Source organism: Oryx dammah, unplaced genomic scaffold, assembly GCF_014754425.2.
Source record: "Oryx dammah isolate SB20612 unplaced genomic scaffold, SCBI_Odam_1.1 HiC_scaffold_3, whole genome shotgun sequence".
NCBI classification, from domain to species: domain Eukaryota; kingdom Metazoa; phylum Chordata; class Mammalia; order Artiodactyla; family Bovidae; genus Oryx; species Oryx dammah.
The window spans coordinates 55653938-55673879 of record NW_024070187.1 but is presented as its reverse complement, the minus strand read 5'-3'; the positions used below and the strand labels follow the sequence as shown (position 1 = coordinate 55673879).

The following is a 19942-nucleotide window of genomic DNA, read 5'->3' as shown; positions in this document are numbered from 1 at the left end:
AGAGCTTTTAATACGGTCTATATTTGTCATAGCTTTTCTTCCAAGAAGCAAGCGTCTTTTAATTTCATGGCTGCAGTCAATGTCCACAGTGATTTTGGAGCCCAAGAAAATAAAGTCTTCACTGTTTCCACTCTTTCCCAATTATTTTTTCCCGATTTATTTGCCCTGCATTTATGGGACCAGATGTCATGATCTTATTTTTTTTGAACGTTGAGTTTTAAGCCAGTAAGCTCTTCTCACTTTCCTCTTTCACATTTATCCATAGGCTCTTTAGTTCCTTTTTGCGTTCTTCTATTAGGGTGGTGTTATCTGCATATTTGAGGTTATTGATATTTCTCCTGGCAGTCTTGATTCCAGCTAGAGATTCATCCAGCCTGGCATTTCATATGCTGAATAATTTAAATAAGCAGGGTGACAGTATGCAGCCTAAACGTACTCTTTTCCAATTTTGATCTACCCTGGTGGCTCAGCTGGTAAAAAATCTGCCTGCAATGTGGGAGACCTGGGTTCAATCCCCGGGTTGGGAAGATCCCCTGGAGAAGGGAGCAGCTACCCACTCCAGTATTCCAGCCTGGAGAATTCCATGGAGTGTATAGTCCATGGGGTTGCAAAGAGTCAGACATGACTGAGCAACTTTCACTTTCCCAGTGTTTAACCAGTATGTTGTTCCATGTCCAGTTCTAATTGTTGCATCTTAACCTACTACAGGTTTCTCAGGAGGCAGATCAGGTGGTCTGGTATTCCAATCTTGTGAAGAATTCTCCACAGTTTGTTGTGATCCACAGAGTCAAAGGCTTTAGCATAGTCAATGAAGCAGAAGTAGATGTTTTTCTGGGAATTCCTTGTTTATCTATGATCCAGTGGATGTTGGCAATTTGATCTCTGTTTTTTTCTGCCTTTTCTAAATCCATCTTGAATATCTGGAAGTTCTCGGTTCGTGTACTGTTAAAGCCTAGCTTGAAGGATTTTGAGCATTACCTTGCTAGCATGTGAAATGAATGCAATTGTGCAGTAGTTTGAACATTTTTTTTGGCATTGTCCTTCTTTGGGATTGGGATGAAAACTGACCTTTTCAAAACCTGTGGTCACTGCTGAATTTTACGAATTTGCTGGCATATTGAGTGTAGCACTTTGGCAGCAGTATCTTTTAGGATTTTAAATAGCTCACCTGGACTTCTGTCACCTCCCCTAGCTTTGTTCATAGTAATGCTTCCTAAGACCCACCCCTCCAGGATGTCTGGCTCTAGGTGAGTGATCACACTATCATGTTTATCCAGGTCATTAGACACTTTTTGTATAGTTTTTCTGTGTATTATTGTCACCTCTTCTTAATATCTTCTGCTTCTGTTATGTCCATACTATTTGCGTCCTTTATTGTGCCCATCTTTACAAGAAATGTTCCCTTGGAAATGAGAATTGGTTCATGTTAAAATGTATGTGCCCTGCTCCATTGTTGTTTAGTCTCTAACTTGTGTCTGACTCTTTTTTGACCACCTGGACTGTAGCCCACAAGTCTCCTCTGTCCATGGGATTTGCCAGGCAAGAACATTGGAGTGGGTTGCTATTTCCTTCTCCTGGAGATCTTCCTGACTCAGGGATGAAACCTGCATTTCCTTCATTGTAGGTGAATTCTTTACCACTGAGTTACCTGGTAAGCTACTCTGCTCTGTAGTCATATATTTTGTAATCCCAAAGATAGATAAGGAGAACTTGTCTAAGAGAACTGGTCATCAACATATTCAGATTAACTTGTATACATAAATACTGCCATCTTATATATGTAGATAGATACACAGAAGAACTACTGAGCAACCAGCAGTTCTGAGATAACTTTAACTCACAAATATGCTTGTCCACTGGTATGTGGCCCTTTTGGGAGTACCTGAATTCTTATACTCAGTTTGATAATGGAAAATATCTACCATGTATCCTAATTATGCTGACTTCCACCATAACACTTAAGAAACTAAGCCTTGATACATTTATCCAGCAGGAATCTATGTTTAGTTTATCAGTCTGAATTTGCCACTCACATTTGTCTATATGTTGATTGTGAAACCCTCAACTAATAAGTACTGACTGATTGATGGTAAAGTTTGAAATAAGCCTGCCAGCACATAAAAAAAATCTTTAATTTTCATTATTTGTATGTATTTTATTTTAAAATGAAGATTTGTCTGCAACTTTAGTCATTGTATTTCTTGCAACATGAAGGATGTATATAAAATTGCATATCTATTCTCATATAATAATGAAACAGTAATAGAAAAACCTCTTTGTATGTTCCTAATTCCAAATACATTTAAAAACTTCATAATTATAGTTTAAAGAAGAAACTACTTGCCTTATTAAGTTGGATTTTTTTAATTTCAAATCTCAAACCTAGCATTTCTTAATGAGCTAGTTTGCCAGGATAATATAATACAGGATAGGAGGTCAAATAGGATATGCCATAGAAATGATGAATGCAAAGATTTCTACATTTGAAGGAGTAAAAGAAACAATTTACTGATGGAACAAAATGATATAGAAGAAATTTCTCCTCTGGGCACTACTTATGATATGTCAGGCATGACCAAATTCATTTGTGCTTTATGATAACATTAAAAAAAAAAAAACAGGCTTTAGGTCTTGAGAATAATGAACCGTGTTGCGGTGGCATTCTCTTGAATTTCTTTGGCAAATCACCTTAAATGCTTAGCCTTTACCCAATTTCATTTTTACTGGAAGATATAACATGTGCCTTTTCATACTGTTCATACTGTTCATGGGGTTCTCAAGGCAAGAATACTGAAGTGTTTTGCCATTACCTTCTCCAGTGGACCACATTCTGTCAGACCTCTCCATCATGACCCACCTGTCTTGGTTGCCCCGCAGGCATGGCTTGGTTTCATTGAGTTAGACAAGGCTGCAGTCCCAGTGTGATTAGATTGACTAGTTTTCTGTGAGTATGGTTTCAGTGAAACTCCAGTACTTTGGCCACCTCATGAGAAGAGTTGACTCATTGGAAAAGACTCTGATGCTGGGAGGGATTGGGGGCAGGAGGAGAAGGAGATGACAGAGGATGAGATGGCTGGATGGCATCACTGAGTCGGTGGACGTGAGTCTGAGTGAACTCCGGGAGTTGGTGATGGACAGGGAGGCCTGGCGTGCTGCAATTCATGGGGTCGCAAAGAGTCGGACACGACTGAGCAACTGAACTGAACTGAACTGATAACATGTGCAATAATAAAAGAAGCATGCTATATTGTCTTTCACAACTACCCCTTTCTATGCAACACTGAAACTGGATTCTAAAACATCCCTAAAGAACTTTAAGACATTCCTGAAGTCAAGTGGGCCTTAGAAAGCATCACTACAAACAAAGCTAGTGGAGGTGATGGAATTCCAGTTGAGCTGTTTCAAATCCTAAAAGATGATGCTGTGAAAGTGCTGCACTCAATATGCCAGCAAATTTGGAAAACTCAGCAGTGGCCACAAAACTGGAAAAGGTCAGTTTTCATTCCAATTCCAAAGAAAGGAAATGCCAAAGAATGCTCAAACTACCACACAATTGCACTCATCTCACACACTAGTAAAGTAATGCTCAAAATTCTCCAAGCCAGGCTTCAGTAATACATGAATTGTGAACTCCCTGATGTTCAAGCTGGTTTTAGAAAAGGCAGGGGAACCAGAGATCAAATTGCCAACATCCGCTGGATCATGGAAAAAGCAAGAGAGTTCCAGAAAAATATCTATTTCTGCTTTGTTGACTGTGCCAAAACCTTTGACTGTGTGGATCACAATAAACTGTGGAAAATTCTTCAAGTGATGGGAATACCAGACCACCTAACCTGCCTCTTGAGAAATCTGTATGCAGGTCAGGAAGCAACAGTTAGAACTGGACATGGAACAACAGACTGGTTCCAAATAGGGAAAGGAGGACGTCAAGGCTGTATATTGTCACCCTGCTTATTTAACTTCTATGCAGAGTACATCATGAGAAACGCTGGACTGGAAGAAACACAAGCTGGAATCAAGATTGCCGGGAGAAGTATCAGTCACCTCAGATATGCAGATGACACCACCCTTATGGCAGAAAGTGAAGAGGAGCTAAAAAGCCCCTTGATGAAAGTGAAAGAGGAGAGTGAAAAAGTTGGCTTAAAGCTCAACATTCAGAAAACGAAGATCATGGCATCTAGTCCCATCACTTCATGGGAAATAGATGGGGAAACAGTGGAAACAGTGTAAGACTTTATCTTTTTGGACTCCAAAATCATTGCAGATGGTGGGTCTTTGCAGCACGCCAGGCCTCCCTGTGCAGCCATGAAATTAAAAGACGTTTACTCCTTGGAAGAAAAATTATGACCAACCTAGATAGTATATTCAAAAGCAGAGACATTACTTTGCCGACTAAGGTCCATCTAGTCAAGGCTATGGTTTTTCCTGTGGTCATGTATGGATGTGAGAGTTGGACTGTGAAGAAGGCTGAGCACCGAAGAATTGATGCTTTTGAACTGTGGTGTTGGAGAAGACTCTTGAGAGTCCCTTGGACTGCAAGGAGATCCAACCAGTCCATTCTGAAGGAGATCAACCCTGGGATTTCTTTGGAAGGAATGATGCTAAAGCTGAAACTCCAGTACTTTGGCCACCTCATGAGAGGAGTTGACTCACTGGAAAAGACTCTGATGCTGGGAGGGATTGGGGGCAGGAGGAGAAGGGGACGACTGAGGATGAGATGGCTTGATGGCATCACGGACTCGATGGACATGAGTCTGAGTGAACTCCGGGAGATGGTGATGAACAGGGAGGCCTGGCGTGCTGAGATTGATGGGGTCGCAAAGAGTCGGACACGACTGAGCGACTGAATTGAACTGAACTGTTTTCAGTTTTTGGAGTGAGAAGCTATCCCTTCTTCACAGAGAATGCAGTGTGACTTAGCTATAAATGACCTGTTTCCCAGATATGAAATAGATATTCTCTTTCCAGCTGTGATTATTTGGCGGCCCTAGGACATCTCCTTTGGGACAACTGCCTTCTCCATGTAGCTTTCTTCTCTCGTCTCATCATCTCATCCCTTTTGCCCTTTACTGGAGAGTGACAGCAGGCAAAAGACTTGATCATCAACCCGCATGTCTGACTAATTAAGTTCTTTGCCTGGTGGGTCACAATTAACTTGGCTACATTATGCTGAAAGGTCTTTATTCTCCTATTAATAATACTTTAAAAGGTTTTGCATTCAGGTTGAAGTCCCTGGTACTACTGACCTCACTTCGAGGGATATTATGATATATGTGTGTGTTTTTTCTGCGTCTTTGTGTGTGTGTGCGCATGCATGCATATGCATTTGCATCTGCATGCAACTGCAACATTTCATGGTTAAAAATTGTGGAGCATGAAATATTTCCCTATCTTTGTATTAGGAGAGATTATCTTAAGGAAAAGCTGTTACTTTAAGAAAATTTATTTAGACATAGTTTAATGGTAAAAAATGTGTTGAGATATTTTTCTAGTGAAAGCTTAAAAAGAGGAGATGTTAATTTAAAAAACTTTTTGGGGAAAATGTGTACTTCTTGGAATCAGAGTGACAGACAATAAATAATAGTTCAGAATGCTTGCAGCTCCTAAAATGTGCACCTTTATTCAAGTTATGTGGTAAACTAATAAGGAGTGTCTGCTGTAAAAAATACAAGATATGCATTTTGTCTGCATGAGAGAGCTTTGCACCTTTCCTCTGAACTATGCGGTTATTTTTAGGCACAGAACCATGAAATCTTCCATTGAAGGCCAACGTATAAATCACAGATCCACTTGTAGCTGTTCTGGTTGAAGCAGGGAATGGAAAATTTATTGGAAATCTTCACCCTGATGTCACAGAGGCAGCTTCATCTTAACATATTCATAACATGAGCCCTCGCCTCACCCTCCTCACTCATCAACATCTCTTACTTGATTAATGACATTACCCTCATCCCCACTCCCAAAGCTGAAAACCTCAGGGTCATTTTCCATTCTCTCAGCTTCCTATCCTGACAGAACACATCAGTCATCCAGTCTTATTATTTTGATTTTCTCAAAAGTCTAAAATTATTCTTTGCTTTTCCATGCTATGTGAAGTTCCCTTAGTTTAGTCTCCATGTTGGGTAGGATACTAGATAAGCTTTGGTAAAATGAGATTCCCAAGTGCAAGGAAGCCTGATGGTCTAGGGTGGGTAAGTGACCATGCTTTTTGAAGCCATTTGTGGACTTGACTCTTTCTCTATTATTGCATTTTCACTGTCTGTGCAATCAGAGATGGCTTATACATGATTTCCAATTTCCAGCTTGTAGAATGAAAGAAGCAGTGGAGAGACGTGGATGTTTGCAGATCACTCCATTTACATATTTTGGATAGAACTTGGGCACCTGCTTCTTACTATATATAGGGTGTATATGTTAATAGATGGGAAGCCATGTGCAGCATGCCTTTGTTCATTCAACATAGTTGCATTGAGCAGTATTTTGTGCAAGACCATGTACTAGATGTTGGAGATTCAGCAGTAAACAAAACAAAGTCTTGTTTCTCATGATATTTACATTCTGGTGGGAGAGGCCAATATACACATAAAAGCAAATAAGTTCGTCTACTATGTTAAGTATGATAAATGATATAGAGAAACATGAAGTAAGGTAATGGAGCAGAGAATAATAACATTAGATAAGATGGCCAGAAAAGGCCTGTGTGATGAGATGACATTTGATGAGAGTTCTGAATAGGTTGAGATAAGGAGTTAAGGTGGATGCCAGACCAATGGAGAAAACTTGAGTGCTGAAGACTTGAAATGGGGTGACTTTGACACATTAAGGAAGAGAAGCAAAGAAACTTGTTGTGTTTAGAGAGAACTGGGGGAATAATGGTAGGAAATAGGAATAGTGCTAGGAAAAAAGCGTCAAGAATTGGTTAGGGTTATATTTTGTAAAGCCTCGTAGGCCATGATGAAGACACTGGATTTTAGTCTGAGTAGAAACAGAAAGACATTAAAGGGTTTTGAGCAGAGGCTTGACAAGTTATAACCTTGGCCTATGAGACTGTGCCTGTGTCAGGATGACAATCCTGAAACTGGAAACTGTTGAAGGCAGAATGTCTACGTGGCTGCTGTCATTAAAGACTTACTATGTGCTGTGCCAATCCACCTGCCAGTGCAGGAGACACAAGAGATACATGTTTGATCCTTGAGTCAGGAAGATCCCCTGGAGGAAGGCATGGCAACCCACTCCAGTATTCTTGCCTGGGAAGTCCCACGGACAGAGGAGCCTGGTGGGCTAGAGTCCGTAGGGTCACAAAGAGTCAGACATGACTGAGCAACTGGGGACGGATGATGTGCTGTGCCTTATGCTAATAGTATTCCATGGATCTTCCCCATTTAATCTTACATATAGTTTGGAGCATCAGTGCCGGGTCACTTCAACATACTACTTTGCTTCCATGAACTACAGTTTCTTCATCTAAAAAATGAGAACCATCCTTTGGTAGGGTCAATGCAAAGATTGAATGATGCTTCATATAAGAAGCATAAAGAAAATTCTTAGCCCATAATAAACAATAAGGACCAGATCCCTTCTTACTACGAACCCACCATTAGGTCATTTTCAGCAAGGAAACAAATTTTAAGGGAGAAGTCTGTGGAAAAACTGAATGCAACTAAGAAATAAGAAAGGAGAAGAGAAATGAGAAAGGAAAAAGAGTTGCTTATGCTACTAGCAGTTCAAAAATATTGTATGATAGTGGGTAGAATTAATTTCTACAAATAAAAAATAAAAGCACACATGTAAAATTTGAGCTGTACCTTCCCTTTCATGGTTTTAACTGCATATGCTTTGATTTTTTATTTTCTATTAGGAGCCTCAGTCCGGTGGTCAAAGTGTAACACCTCACCAAGCAGAGTTATAATGTCATTTATATAAGATTTCCCCTTTATAAGGCTAAAGCCAATTGCTATATCTAAATTGACTTATAAAAGTAAATTTAAAAATATCTTTTTTAGAGGGGCTTCCAATTGAATCTTTTTTAAAAGGAGAAGATTCTATTACAATTCAAAATATTATCATTCAATAGATATTTTTTCTGCATGTATTGTTCATTGACATAGACTTGTTATAATAATTTAAGTATTTCTTTTGTGTGTATTTTCAGTATTTCTTTTTTTGAGACTCATTCCTTTTCTTCAATTGACAGTGGAAGGCTTGGCTCTCTCGTGTTTTCAATGATTAATTTTACTATAGCAGCATAGAACATATTTATACTCCAGTGCTATACTGGCTTCAACTCATGCCTTACTACTTGTATAATGTTAAGCAAGTTACTTAAGCCCCTAATTTGTTCATCTACAAGTCGAGGATAATAATAACACCTACCTCTAAGGATTTACATGAGGATTAAATGAATTTGAACAATTTCTGACACATGATAAGCTCTCAGTAAGTGTTAGTTATCACTATAAGTAAGAAATGCATTTGTATTTTCTCAGACCACCTGGTAGGAAGATGATTCAGTTGAAATTGAGTGTCAGTTATTTTTTCACTATTAATATACATATTCTTTTATTCTTCTAACTTTTCTGTGTATGATGATTTAGGAGAGTCTCAAATATTCCACTGATACCTGACATGTGATCATTTATGGATACTTTTCCCCCTTCTTCCACGCCACCCCCACCCCCAACAGGAGGAACTTTGATAGAGTGGATTAGAAGGAGGCTATTCCTGGGAAGGAGAAGGCAATGACACCCCACTCCAGTACTCTTGCCTGGAAAATCCCATGGATGGAGGAGCCTGGTAGACTGCAGTCCATGGGGTTACACAGAGTCAGACATGACTGAAGCAACTTAGCAGCAGCAGCAGCAGCAGCAGCATTCCTGGGAAAGCTCACTAAGGATGATCTTCAGTTATGGCCAAACTCCAGGCTCCCTGGCAGTCAGGAATCTTTGAGTGTCCCACTGTGATCTCTGTAGATAGTAGGTGATGTGTGTATCAGGTCTTGGTTGCAGGTGATGGAAACTTACATAAATATTGCTTTAGTGAAAGGGGATTTTATTATATAATGTAAATGAAAACACCTATTGTCTATTTTATTTCTGACATTGCTTTTCTAGATAATCATATGATGTCAGAAGTATGTCCCCTTTTAACTTTAGCTCTAATTTTCTTTCCTGTGCCCTTTCTTCTAGGTTAGATTCTCCCTCGGGTAGTGATGAGTGGACCACAAGTACCTCTTGGCCTATATCTTAAAGGGGAGGGTCTATTTCCCATAGGTCTGGCAAAAGTGCCAGATTGTGAATGTGTCTTCTTTGCTTGTTTTAATTCAGTTATCTATCCATGAACTATTTAGTGTGGCCAGCAGGATAGAATATTCTGATTAGTCAGCTTGGGTTGATGTTAGGCAAACACAGCAGTTGTGAAAAATGCCAATATGTCCTGCTTCCCTTCTTCAAGATGTCGATCATCTCAAAAAATGCCACCCTTAAAAATTCTCTCCCAAGAGAAGCCCTAGGGGCCAGAGCTGGGAGGAAGCTCTATCATGTAAAATATTCAAATTGTTACTAGTGAACTTATAGACAGCATATTAAAAAACAGAGACATTACTTTGCCAGCAAATATCCATCTAGTCAAAGCTATGGTTTTTCCATTAGTCATGTATGGATGTGAGAGTTGGACTATAAAGAAAGTTTAGCACCGAAGAATTGATACTTTTGAACTGTGGTGTTGGAGAAGACTTTTGAAAGTCCCTTGGACTCCAAGGAGATCCAACCAGTCCATCCTAAAGGAAATCAGTCCTGAACATTCATTGGAAGGACTGATGTTGAAGCTGAATCTCCAATACTTTGGTCACCTGATGCAAAGAACTGACTCATTTGAAAAGACCTTGATTCTGGGAAAGACTGAGGACAGAAGGAGAAGGGGATGATAGAACATGAGATGATTAGAGGGTATCACCGACTCAAGGGACATGAGTTTGAGTAAACTCTGGGAGTTAGCAATGGACAGGGAAGCCTGACATGCTGCAGTCCATGGGGTCACAAAGAGTTGGACACAACTGAGCAACTGAATTGACTGAAGCCAAGTTTGGTGTAATAAAGCTCTTTCATAAATGTTGATAATGTGGCAGCATACTGTACAGGAGGAGTCTGTGATCCTATTCTTTTTTGGTGCTCTTATAAGAATTCAAGGCTATAGATATAAAAGTATAAAGAGTAGAATCAAAAGTATCCTAACTATAGTGTTGAAACTGACCACACACATATAAGGACATTCTGCATTTATACAATTATATTTCAGACACAGTAATTTTCAGAATTTCTTGAGCATATGGATTCATGCCTGGTTTCTGTTGGACAAAGTGCAAAGTGTGAAAAGAAAAATTACCTCTTATCCTGATTAAGTATAGGCAAAAGCCCATAGATCTGGTAAATATCCCGTGTGTTGCCAAAACTCCGGATTCCCTCAGATGAAGGCTGATTGAGAAAATAACATGTTTACTCACTTACTATTCTTATATGTCACCACAGCCTATCTTGAGACAGTAGGGGGTGAGACAGATACCAGTGTAAACATGGCTATTAAATACAGTAATCCTGCCCAATGTGAGGGGATGAATTTTCTGAAGCAGTAGGCACAGAACTGTGATATGAAAGTTTGGGGTTTGACTTCCTAGTGATTTAAGGGATTGAGGAGGATGAAATACAGAAAGGCAGTGCTTTGCGACAAGGTTCTTAGCGTTATCTTCACATTTCTTGGTTCCCACTCTTCCACCCTTCAGTCTCCAAGTTAGGGTCAGAGCAGCATCTCCTAGGGCAATCTACTGGCATCATGTGTCTTTCACCTCACCACCACCTTCCTCTGCCTGAAGACTCCAGTTCTCAGTTACTTCAAGGGGTAAATAGGAATTAGATTAGCTATGTGAAAGTACTAACTAAATGGTGGCCAAGCAAATAAATAAATGGTGGAAAAAAATGTATATTTTTATTCATTATCTACAGCAATGATGAACAAGAATAAAATCGTGTTAAATGTAATTGGGAAAACTCATTTAGTGACACTGTCAAGATGACACATTTTTCTCCTTCTCATAAGATTACAATTTTCCCTTGGTATCCAAGGTGGGGGGATTGGTTCCAGGACCCCTGTGAATATACTCAAGTACATTATAGCCAGTCATCTGTATCCATGGATTCTTCACTTGAGGCTGTAGAGGGCCTACTGTACATATAATCACAATCAGTTTATTCAGAAGAATGCTTCTTTCTGACAAATTTTTAGGAATAAAAGGTCACACACAGAAAAGTTTCATTAAATGCATTTGCAATATGTTCAAGAAAGTACTAACTAAAACCAAATAAACTGATTAGAGAGGATAAAACACAAATATTCCAAAAATCTATATTTTAATCCACTAAAAATATATAAACTCATCCCTGGTTCTTCTCCTGAAATTTTCTTAAAGATTTGGTCTTAGCAGTCTACATAGTTGTCTTTTAGTTTCATTCACTTTTCTCAGGGACAGTTGAATTCACAGCTATTTATTTACTCCATCCACACTGAAAAAAACTCACATGTCAGTCTTGGCACTGAGCATTGAGAAAATTGAGTGCTCTTTTCTTGCTATATTTCTTGTAAGAATGACTATTCTGAAACTGTACATCAGAAAACATGCTTTGTTAATATAGCTTTAACTTTGGCACAGTCTTGGGCATGGGCAGATACATGTCACCACAGAGGTCCTGAAGGGTCCTGGAATAGCTAGAAGTCATCTGTAGTCTGAAAAGTTCCTGCTGGGTCCAGGAATCCAGGGTTTGGGAAGCTGAAAAGAATCAGTTCATCTGAGCAAAACCCAAGATTTCAGTTTTTGGGGGTGTGTTTACTTGGGAGCCAGACACATTTCACTAGTGAATATATTGCTAATTTTCTTGTTATTCTTACCTACAGCTTAAAGAAGCCCCAAAACTAAAACTCATGTTGTAGTAAATCTGAAAATGCATTTAAGAAATTCACCCATTCATATTTTAAAAATTCCCTAAAACATGTAATTTAAGGTTCATTCATTCTTTCAAGAAAGTTTCAAGGGGTGCCACCTAATCTGTATGTGCCCATAGGTCAGTACTAAGCGAAAAAGTGGCCTGTATGCTGGAGGAGCTCCACTGAAGTAATACTTCTAAAAGGAGCTTCCAAAGAATGCACACACTGTGACTTCAAGTACTACAAAAAAATGAAAGTCAACACAAGGTAATATGGATCAGAGTCACAGCTTAATAAACACCATGACCAGAATTCCTATAAAAGGAGGTTGGAAGTCAAGGAACTCAGCCCACGGATGGGAGAAGAAGGTTTAGTAGGATTTAGATATGTAGGTAAGGTGGGCTGTTTGGCTTAGGAGAATGTTTGGTTATGGCAAGGGTTATATGTCAGGGATTAGTGCAAAGATGGGCAAACTAGCAGATGAAAACCTCAGCTTTGGTACAGAGCAGTAAGTGATAGTTAGCACCTATCAGTAGGTATAGAAATCAGAAGAGAAAGGAATACTATCAGACAGTTTCCATAGAGCCAGATTTAGAAACCATAATGAACCAAAATAAACTCATACTTTATAGTTCTGTAGTCCTGTTGTACTCTTGCCTGGAAAATCCCATGGACTGAGGAGCCTGGTAGGCTGCAGTCCATGGGGTCCCTAAGAATTGGACAGGACCGAGCGACTTCACTTTCACTTTTCACTTTCATGCATTGGAGAAGGAAATGGCAACCCACTCCAGTGTTCTTGCCTGGAGCATCCCAGGGACAGGGGAGCCTGGTGGGCTGCCGTCTATGGGGTTTCACAGAGTTGGACACAACTGAAGTGACTTAGCAGCAGTAGCAGCAGCAATCTGGTTGTCTCCAAAGTACAGTGAGAAATGAGCCATTGGCATGATTGGGATGAGATTACTTAAACTTTCTATATATAAAGATAAGAAGGAATTTCAGATTTTTCTAATATTTAATAAAAATTGACAATAGCACATTGTATGCATGTGTGCTAAATCACGTCAGTCATGTATAACTCTTTGTGACCCTGTGGACTGTAGCCTGCCAGGTTCCTCTGTCCATGGGATTCTCCAGACAAGAATAATGGAGTGGGTTGCCATACCCTCCTCCAGGGGATCTTCCTGACCCAGAGAGCAAACCCACATCTCTTATGTCTCCTGTATTGGTAGGTGAGGTCTTTACCACTAGAGCCACCTGGGAAGCCCAGTATATTGTAAATAAAGTATAAATAAATGAACAAACAAGTACAATGGACTGAATGCTTATGACTCCCCTCCCCCCCACAAATTCTTATGTTGAAATCCTAACCACAAAGGTGATAGTATTAGGAGGCAAGGTCGTTGGTAAGCGACTAGTGCTCAGATTTTAAAAAAGTCCCCAGAGAGACCTTTTTAGAAATTAACTAATTTATTTTAATTGGAAGATAATTGCTTTACACATTGTGATGGTTTGTGCCATACACTGACATGAATCAGCAGGTGCACATGTGTCCCCCAGTCGTGAACACCACCTCTCGTCTCCCCCCTCACCCCATCCTTCTGCGTGGTCCCAGAGCACCAGCTTTGAGTACCCTGCTTCATGCATATAACTTGCACTGGTCATTTGTTTTACATATGGTAATATACATGAAAAAACAGTAGAAACAGTGTCAGACTTTATTTTTGGGGGCTCTAAAATCACTGCAGATGATGATTGCAGCCATGAAATTAAGACACTTATTCCTTGGAAAGAAAGTTTTGACCAACCTAGATAGCATATTAAAAAGCAGAGATGTTACTTTGCCAACAAAGGTTGGTCTAGTCAAGGCTATGGTTTTTCCAGTGGTCATGTATGGATGTGAGAGTTGGACTGTGAAGAAAGCTGAATGCTGAAGAATTGATGCTTTTGAACTGTGGTGTTGGAGAAGACTCTTGAGAATCCCTTGGACTGCAAGGAGATCCAACCAGTCCATCCTAAAGGACATCAGTCCCGGGTGTTCATTGGAAGGACTGATGCTAAAGCTGAAACTCTAATACTTTGGCCACCTCATGTGAAGAGTTGACTCATTGGAAAAGAATCTGATGCTGGGAGGGATTGAAGGCAGGAGAAGGGGATGACAGAGGATGAGATGGCTGGATGGCATCACTGACTCGATGAACATGAGTTTGAGTAGACTCCAGGAGTTGGTGATGGACAGGGAGGCCTGGCGTGCTGTGATTCATGGGGTCGCAAAGAGTCGGACATGACAGAGTGACTGAACTGAACTGAATATACATGTTTTAATGCTAATCTCTCAAATCACCCCACCCTTGCCTTCTCCCACAGAGTCCAAAAATCTGTTCTTTACATCTGTTCTCTTTTGCTGCCTTGTCTATAGGATTGTCATTATTATCTTTCTAAATTCCATATATGCATTCAGTTCAGTTCAGTTCAGTCACTCAGTTGTGTCCGACTCTTCACCACCCCATGGACCACAAATGCTAGTCCTCCTTTCCATCACCAACTCCTGGAGTTTACCCAAACTCATGTCCATTGAGTCGGTGATGCCATCCAACCACCTACTCCTCTGTCATCCCCTTCTCCTTCCTTCAGTCTTTCCCAGGATCAGGTTCTTTTCAAATGAATCACCTCTTCACATCAGGTGGCCAAAGTATTGGAGTTTGAACTTCAACATTAGTACTTCCAAAGAACACTCAGGATTGATCTCCTTTAGAATGGACTGGTTGGATCTCCTTGCTGTCCAAGGGACTCTCAAGAGTCTTCTCCAACACCACAGTTCAAAAGCATCAATTCTTTGGCACTCAGCTTTCTTTAAGTCCAAATTTCACATCTATACGTGACTACTGGAAAAATCATAGCCTTCACTAGACAGACATTTGTTGACAAAGTAATGTCTCTGCTTCTTAATATGCTGTATAGGTTGGGCATAACTTTCTTTCCAAGAAGTAAGCGTCTTTTAATTTCATGGCTGTAATCACCATCTGCATGATTTTGGAGCCCAGAAAAATAAAGTCATCCACTGTTTCCCCATCTATTTGCCATGAAGTGATGGGACCAGATGCCATGATCTTAGTTTTCTGAATGTTGAGCTTTAAGCCAACTTTGCACTCTGCTGTTTTACTTTCATCAAGAGGCTCTTTAGTTCTTCTTCACTTTCTGCCATAAGGGTGGTGTCATCTGCGTATCTGAGGTTATTGATATTTCTCCCGTAAATCTTGATTCCAGCTTGTGCTTCAGCCAGCCCAGTATTTATCATGATCTACTCTGTATATAAGTTAAATAAGCAGGGTGACAATATAAACTGTGATGTACTCCTTTTCCTATTTGGAACCAGTCTATTGTTCCATGTTCACTTCTAACTGTTGCTTCCTGACCTGCATACAGATTTCTCAAGAGGCAGGTCAGGGTGTCTGGTATTCCCATTTCTTTCAGAATTTTCCACAGTTGATTGTGATCCACACAGTCAAAGCCTTTGGCATAGTCAATAAAGCAGAAATAGATGTTTTTCTGGAACTCTTGTTTTTCCCATGATCCAGTGGATGTTGGCAATTTGATCTCTGTTTCCTCTGCCTTTTTTCAAAGCAGTTTGAACATCTGCAAGTACATGGTTCATGGGGTTCTCGAGACAAAAATACTGATGTGGCTTGCCATTCCCTTCTCCAGTGGACCACATTTTGTCAGAACTCTCCACCATGACCCATTTGTCTTTGGTGGCCTTACTTGGTATGGCTTAGTTTCACTGAGTTAGAAAAAAACGTGGTCCATGTGATTAGACTGGTTAGTTTTCTGTGGTTGTGATTTCAGTCTGTCTGCCCTCTGATACCCTGTCTCAGCACCTGCTCTCTTACTGGGGTTTCTCTTACCTTGTGTATGGGGTGTCTCTTCTCAGGCACTCACTGCTCCAGCAGCGCACAGCTGCCGCTTATTGCCACATTAATATACAGTATTTGTTTCTCTTTCTGACTTACTTTACACTATACCAGGCTCCCGTTTCATCCACCTCATTAGAACTGATTCAAATGTGTTCCTTTATTTAGCTGAGTAATATTTCATTGTGTTACGTACCACAACTTCCTTATCCATCTTACTCCTTTTAGCATGTGAAGAGACAGTGAAAAAAATTCCATGTACAGTTTATGTCAGGGTGTTCCACCTATGTTCTCTTTTAGCAGTTTAATGATTTCAGTTCTTACATTTAGGTCTTTAAATGGAAAAGATGCTCAACATTGATTACTATTAGAGAAATGAAAGTTAAAAGAAAAATAATATATCACCTCATTACTGACAGCATGACAATCATCAAAAAGTCTCTGTCTCCCAGCCAAGTAATATTCTTATCCTTTTCCTCCATCCTCCCAGAGTCATCCACTACCATGTGAAGTGAAGTGAAGTCACTCAGTTGTGTCCAACTCTTTATGACCCCATGTACTGTAGCCTACCAGGCTCTTCTATCCATGGAATTTTCCAGGCAAGAATACTGGATTGGGTTGCCATTTCCTTCTTCAGAGGATCTTCCCAACCCAGGGATCGAACCTGGGTCTCCTGCATTGCAGGCAGAAGCTTTACCATCTGAGCTACCAGGGAAGCCCCATCCACTACCATGGATGTGTATGTATTTCAAGTGGCTAGATGGTAAAATCGTCTGCCTGCCTTGCTGGAGACCGAGTTTCAATCCCTGGGTTGGGAAGACCCCCTAGAGAAAGAAATGGCAACCCACTCCAGTACTCTTGCCTGGAAAATTTCATGGATGGAGGAACCTCATCCATGGGGTCGCTAAGAGTCAGATGTGACTGAGTGACTTCACTTTCACTTTTCATACTATATATATGTATCTCTCCATGCTATTTTTATAGGAAAATATATAAACACAGGGAATATTATTTGGTATAGTTTTTTAAATCTGCATATATTTGTATTATAGTGTACATATTATGCAATTTTGGTCACTCAGCAATGTTCTGACACATATTAAAATAGTTAAATAGATCTGGATCAAAAGTCTAGTGTAGAAAAGTACTTACATTTATTTTGTCTCTCTGAAGATAGGATTTAGGTTATTTACAACCCTCACTATTAAAAATAACTCTTCAAAAATGAACCTTCACTATAACACCAGATAAGTTTCCTCCAGGGTGTTTATAAGTACAATTTCTGTGCAGAGGGTATAGATACCAGTTCTTTCCAAACTGTTTTCTACAGTAGTTGAGTCCAGTTATACTCCCAGCAGCATTTTTAGGAATTTCAACTTCCCTGCAGTTTCACTGAAACTTGCTCCCACAGTTGTTTTCTTTTCACCAATATTATCAGGAAAATGATTCTCATTTTTATTTGAATTTTTAATTGCTAATGAATTTAAGAGTCTTCTCAAATATTTATTAGTCATTCAGTTTTATTTTTGTTGTTGTTGTTTTTGTGAACTATCTGCTCCTTCAGCCTGCCTGTATTAAAAGATTTTTTTTTAAATTTAGATCTTCTCTCTGCCTTATTCAATTTAATATATACTTTATATGACTATATATTTAACAATATATGGTATGTAGTATATATATATATATATATATATATATATATATATATATATATATATATATATAAAGTAATACATGTGTATGTGTATATAAGGGCTTCCCAGGTGACTCAGTGTTAAAGACACTGCCTGCCGAGCTGGAGACATGGGTTTGATCCCTGGAGAAGGAAATGGCAACCCACTTCAGTAGCGTTGCCTAGGAAATGCTATGGATAGGGAAACCTGGCAGGCTACAGTCCATGAAGCCACAAAAGAGTCGGACATGACTTAGCGGCTAAATAAGTATGTTAGTTGCTCAGTCATATCTGACTCTTTGCAACCTCATGGACTGTAGCTGCAAGGCTTCTCTGCCCATGGAACTCTCCATGCAAGAATCCTGGAGTAGATTGCCATTTCCTCCTCCAGAGGGTCTTTCTGACCCAGGGATTGAACCCAGGTCTCCTGCATTGCAGGCAGATTCTCTACTATCTGAGCCATTGGGGAATCCCCAAATAACAAAAAATGTATATATAAATACAAAAGTATATATACACATTGTGTGTACGTGCATATGTAAACACATAAACTCTTTCAGTGTAACTTTAAACTTTTCTCCTGGCTTGATATATCTATATATTGCTCTCCTTTGTTCTTTTGCTAAGGCTTAGTAAAAATAGTAAAGTTAGTTTTAGTTTTCACATATCATTCACTCTGCATCTTGTGAATTAATCTCTTGGGGTGAGCTGTTAAGTAAATACTTCCCACAGCTGATTTTATATTAGAAAAAAATATCCTGAGCCTTCCATATGACATGTTCACCTTGAGAGTACATCTCTTTTATGTGAATGTTCCGTCAGGCATGACAGATAAGTTTAGGAGCTCCCTAAACACAGCTTGGTTGAATGTCATGTTCTTTTGCCCTAAACCTTCTCTGTTCCTCCTACATATATCAGGAGCACACATTGCTAAGTTTTCCTTGACCTAAATGGAACTTGTTGATCTAAAACTAGGTCCAAATGTATAAATTTGTCATGATGTGTGAAGCTTCACAATGGAACCCCTTTTACATAGTAGGATGAATTTTCCCTCTAGTGGTATGTGTTGGCACTTGGGAAATGGAGAGACAAAAATTAAATCAGAAGATTTCAAATCCATGTAAGTCTTTGGAAGGGATTCATTCTACAAAATTAGCTGTATCTTTAAAATCACATTTTACTTCGCAAATTTTGAAAGACAACTCCAAATTACCATCTTTCAATACAATAAGAACATGCTTATGGCAGATTGAATTCTAACATAAAGAATGCCAGAAACTAAAATAATTTAAATTTATGGACTGTTGAAAGATTGTTAGGTATTTATGAGATATTCTCCCATGAGGTAACCAGTGTAGTTGGCATATATAGAATAAAGTGATCCTATTGAGATTTTGACAGACATGGAATTGAAACTCCAGCTCCCACAGGTGTGGATTCTTTTTCCCAAGTAGCACAGCTGAAATTTTATAAATGGTCTCCAAATAGGAGGCAGTATCTATTAGTTAGTTCATACATATATTTTTCTGTGCATATCACAGCCAGGTTGGGGTAGGAGTTTAGTATATTAGCTTATCTCTTGGTGACAGAGCCAAAATTTAGGTAGCAATGGCCTGTGGACATGTAAATTACACTCCTTTTGCTCTTTTAAAAAGGAACAATTGAGAGATTGATTTGCATTCTTGGCGTCTTATATTTTGAAAAGGTTGGCATAAAATTTCTTTTGGGAAGTCATCCTAAAATACAGGTAGGTGGTTCTCACTGTTTGATCTGTCTAAGAATCATTTTAAGTAATGTGTTTAGATGAGGATCGTATATATTTCTGGAGAAGGCAGCAGCAACCCACTCCAGTATTCTTGCCTTGAGAAGCCCATGGACAGAGGAGCCTGGCCTGCTACAGTCCATGGTGTCACAAAGAGTTGGACATGACTGAGCGACTAACACACAACACATATCTATTTTTAAACTCTTTTCATTTTAAATAAAATTTATATTTTAGAGAAGTTTTACTTTCAAAGAAAAATTGATCTGAATGTATAGAGTTAACATACACCCTCTGCCACTACACAAATAATCATGGCCTCTCTCACTATGAACATCCTGCAAAAGAATTATAAGACTTGCTGCAATTGATGGACCTACTATCATCATTTAGGGCAGTAATGATACTATACTGATACGTCATTATCACTCCACATCCACAGTTTAGGACACAGGCTTTGTGTTGTACATCCTATGGGTTATTACAAGTGTATAATGGCATGCATCCTCCACTGTAGTATTATACGGAATACTTTCACTGCTCCTCATCCCCAGTAGTTTCACTTATTCATCCCTCCCTCCCTTGAACCCTCCATTGATCTTTGTACTCCATTGTTTTGCTTTTTCTAGA

At 39.4% G+C, this 19942-nt stretch overlaps 1 non-coding gene across 1 annotated transcript; it reads right to left on the bottom strand.

The window, feature by feature from the left end:
* Positions 1-16521: 16521 nt before the first annotated feature.
* TRNAC-GCA lies at positions 16522-16593 on the bottom strand. The gene has a single exon. It is a non-coding gene; the product is annotated as a tRNA-Cys (tRNA).
* Positions 16594-19942: the final 3349 nt, after the last annotated feature.